Source organism: Eptatretus burgeri, chromosome 2 (genome assembly GCF_056783735.1).
Source record: "Eptatretus burgeri isolate ZD-2024b chromosome 2, Ebu_testis_v1, whole genome shotgun sequence".
NCBI lineage: Eukaryota > Metazoa > Chordata > Myxini > Myxiniformes > Myxinidae > Eptatretus > Eptatretus burgeri.
In genome coordinates, this window is record NC_140962.1 from 5661687 (window position 1) to 5665761 (window position 4075).

Consider the following 4075-nt stretch of genomic DNA (forward strand, 5'->3'; position numbering starts at 1 on the left):
GAATAGCAGTGAGACAAGGTTTTGAGATGTAATGGAAAAGGAACAAAGGGGAAGAGATGGAGCAGATTCGGGGAGGGGGGCAGTCCAAAGTTCTGACATTTCTGTGAACATAATAAATAGATGGCAGCTGATGCTTGTGTGAACCAAGGAAACTCTCAGCATAGTATAAACATGGAAAAAGATTAAGCATGCCTTCAAAACAGTGCTGTTTGCACAAATAATATTGAATCAAATTCATATTTTCTTTCAAACATAAATAAAAGGATCCTTCGTGCACATGCTGTATTTTTCAATGGATCAAGGCACTTTTGCACACCCAGCACCACAGCACGGCAGGAGTATGAACTTGAAAAAACACTTTGACCTGGTCAAGTTTTAGAGAAAGTTACGATAGCGTTGTGTACTTTCATTGATGGATTGTGTCACTATAGTCTGCATAGGACTTAATGAAGCCCAAAGATGGTATATTATGGGGATGAACGATGCTAGGATGTCTTTCAGTGAAAGTGGATGCAAACTCCGCTTCCATCGGAATGTTATTAGCTCATTAATCTGCAAACATCAATAAACGAATGGTGTTGGACAGGCATCGATCGAGCAAACCCAGAGTGACCTCTCTCAGAGAAAATGCAGCTCTGATCAGGCTTCACAGATGTGTTCCTTTTTCTACAAGCAGTGTTGCAGCATGAAAGGAATCCCCTTTAGAGGTTATTCAGGAGAGTTGGCCTGAAGCAGCTTCGTGCTGCAGGTGAAAAAGCCAGTAGACCCGACAAGACGTCCTTTTCTCACCCCAGAACACAAAGGAGCTCGCACGGCGTGGTGCTGCAATGTCAACACCGGAATCTCGCATTCTGGAGGAAGATTCAGTTATCTGATGAAAGTTGATTTATCCTGCACGTGACTGATGTGAGAACTCGGGTTTGGTGGCAACCTCATCCAGCCGATACATGCAAAAACATTAAAGAGTCCGTCCAATTTGGTGATGGATCTGTTATTATACGGGTCTGCCTGTTAAGATTGTAAGCTTCACTTTGTCACTGTTCAGGGTAGTTTGACAGGTGAAAAGTACTGCAGGGATATTTTAAATCATGGTGTTGTTCCACATTTTGACAACCGCCCACTTCTCTCAGACTTGTATACCTGGATGACAATGCAAGACCCCACTATTCTAGTGTGGTTACTGACTTCATGCAGAATGATGCCATCACTGCATTGCCTTGGCCAGCATGGAATCCTGATGTAAATCCAACTGATCACATTTGGGTCATTCTTGGGCATAGATTTAAGGAAATGGACCGTCCTCTGCAGACTCTGTCAGTGTTTAGGGCTGCTTTACCCCAGGAATAGCAACCGTTTTTGGATTCCCTCTCACAGCTTCTTCAGGGGGGTGAGAAAGAGGGTTGCAGCAGTCATGATCATTCGAATGGTGGTTACACACATTATTGACCTTTTGAGACATTCATCCTGTGTGATATTATTGGATGCCATTATTCACTGATCTTGAGCCCCTGCATCACATAATGTGTTGCCAGCAGTGCTGTTCTAAAGCATCCTGTTTTTGCCTTCTCTGGAATTGGAATTCTCGATGAGGTATTGTCATCGTGTACCGTCCATCTGTCTCCTATTTTGACTTCTCCGGCTAAACTGCCGCGCCGGTCAGGCTGAAATCTGGCAGCAAGGTTCTGCTCCTGACTGGTAACGGGGATTGCAAAGCTTGTTCCGGTCACATGATTTAAAGGAGGTCAAAATGGGGTGGATTTAGTAAATTCCTTCAAAACCCTTCATCTCCAGACCCACCAGTCATAATGCGACCAAATTTGGGTTCCAACATTAGGACAGGGTACTGATGCTAAATTGCGAAGGTCAGGCCGATCATGTGACCGGAAGTGTGTCAAAATGGTGGCCATGTAGATTCCTTCAAAAATCGTCTTCTCCAGACCCACCAATCAGAATGCTACCAAATATGGGATACAACATTAGGCCAGGCTCCAGATAAGCTACAGGTCCAGTGGTCCTATTTAAAAAAAAAAAAGTAAAACAGTGGCATTACTGACATCAACCTTTTGTGATTAAAAAAGAATAGCATTTCTTAATTTGTTTCAATTAATTTGTTGAACATGCATACTTTACCAATGTATTATTTTTTTTTAATTATTTTATTTTTTATAAACGTGTTTCTGAATAATTTGCTTGGTTATTTTTCTGCATTCCAGAAAAAATAACCCAGCCTGTGCTTGACTCTCTTCCATGTGTATATATTGATGACTCCTGATACACATACTGTATTAGGATACACACACACACACACACACACACACACACACACACACACACACACACACACACACACACACACACACACACACACACACACACACACACACACACTAATAATTGTGCACATTCCTGATGCAGGTGGTCAGCTGATTCTTATCTGCAGTATGTGTGCAATAGACCATGACCCATGTTTCTGTATGTATTAAAAAACAAGAATTTGAGCTCATGTAGAAATGAAAAGTTTCTTTCTTTCATGAAAGGCCTGCCCTATGGTTTCTCTATAATTTGAGCAGTGCAGGTAACGCAAAAGAAAAACAGGTCAGACACATACAGGGATCCTTTCCTTTGAGGCCTTTGTTTTCTTATTGATAGAAGCAGGAAGAATTTCAGTCTCAGTGAAGGTGGCGAGAAACCCTGTGAGTCTATCATTTGGCTCGGCCTACATCTGATTGTTTTATCCTTTGGCTCTTCTGAGGTCGAGGGAAGCCGCAATGTCGTTTATGACCAGCCTTTTGCCCAGCTGCAGTATAATCAACACTGTGGAAAAATTGCATGTGGAATGCACACTGGATCCAGTAGAATGAATGTTGCAGACAATCCTGGTAAGCTTGGCCTGCGCTGGGTCTTGTCATCTCAGGTCCAGAAGGAACATGCCTGTATTTGAGCAGATCACCAAGATAGTGAGCTGTTTACCTCTGGTCTTGCATTGAGCAAACCATGAGCTTTTTGAAATGCACAAAAGCAGATACGGCTCAATTACATTTGTCGTTCTTCATAGATTGCTCTGTTCTTTCAGATTTCCCTGCCTCAATGTCGTTGCGTGGGTGTTGATGGGTGAGGGATGGGCTGGACATGTCCCCTCCACTTTTTTGATGAGGGTGGGGTGGGGATTATCTCCCTCCTCCCCCCACTTTTTTGCTCGAATATAACACAAAATGCATTGCTCTGTACAATCCACAGAGGCCCGGATGCAGGATATTCCCCCAAATCATCTAAATGTGTATAAATCAATACAGTACAGTATTAGTTTTTCCTCAAATAAGTTGTTTCATCTCTTAAATCAAGACAAGGCAGTGGGTCGTATTTCATAAAAGAGACCGCTATGGGTTTGTGCCCGTGCTGCATTACATTAGTTGGAGTAAGCACGTAGTGCATGGTTCGCATGCGCTGAAAATGTATCACCTACTTGTGCATGAGTGCTGATACGGATAGACATTTCTACTGCAGTGTTATGTTGCTTCACATTCTCTTCTAAAAGGAGCCTCTTTGCTCACCCACAGGGAAATTTTCAGGTCATAAAAGTTTATTTAATCATTGTTGCATCGGAGATGAATGTGTAATTGGAGTACCAAGGATCCTCATTTGGCAGACTGGCCACGGTTCCCATCTTTAGTCGGGACCGCTGGATAATCTGAATCCCCTGTGAAAAGGCCTCTGATGTTTATCCATTCAAATCAACTTGATAAATGATTAACACTGGAAGCCTCCAAAGCCAGTCGCCGACTGGGAATCCTCCGTCGTGCAGAGTCCTTCCTCGGCCCACCTGAGCTCCTGACCACACACAAAGCTTTCATCCGCAGCCTGATGGAGTACTGGTCTCCCTTCTGGGCTGGTGTGGACACAAAGGCATTTCGCATGGGCATGATGGGCAGGTCGGTGGTCTTTCTGTCTTCTACCGTCTCCTCTCTGGTCTCGCCCCCCCCCCCCCTGCTGTGTCTGCGATTTGTCCCCACCATATTTCCGCAGTGTGCTCAAGGTTCGCCTAATAACCCTCTTCTGGTAAAACTACCAAAATCAC

General features: G+C 43.8%; 1 protein-coding gene across 1 annotated transcript in view; it reads left to right on the plus strand.

The window, feature by feature from the left end:
* LOC147031310 (unconventional myosin-XV-like) overlaps positions 1-18 on the plus strand; it is an 89429-nt gene extending 89411 nt beyond the window's left edge. Inside the window, exon 19 of the mRNA XM_085861538.1 lies at positions 1-18. This exon is cut by the window's left edge and continues 388 nt beyond it. The gene's annotated coding sequence lies outside the window, so the exon portion shown is untranslated.
* The last annotated feature ends 4057 nt before the right edge of the window (positions 19-4075 follow it).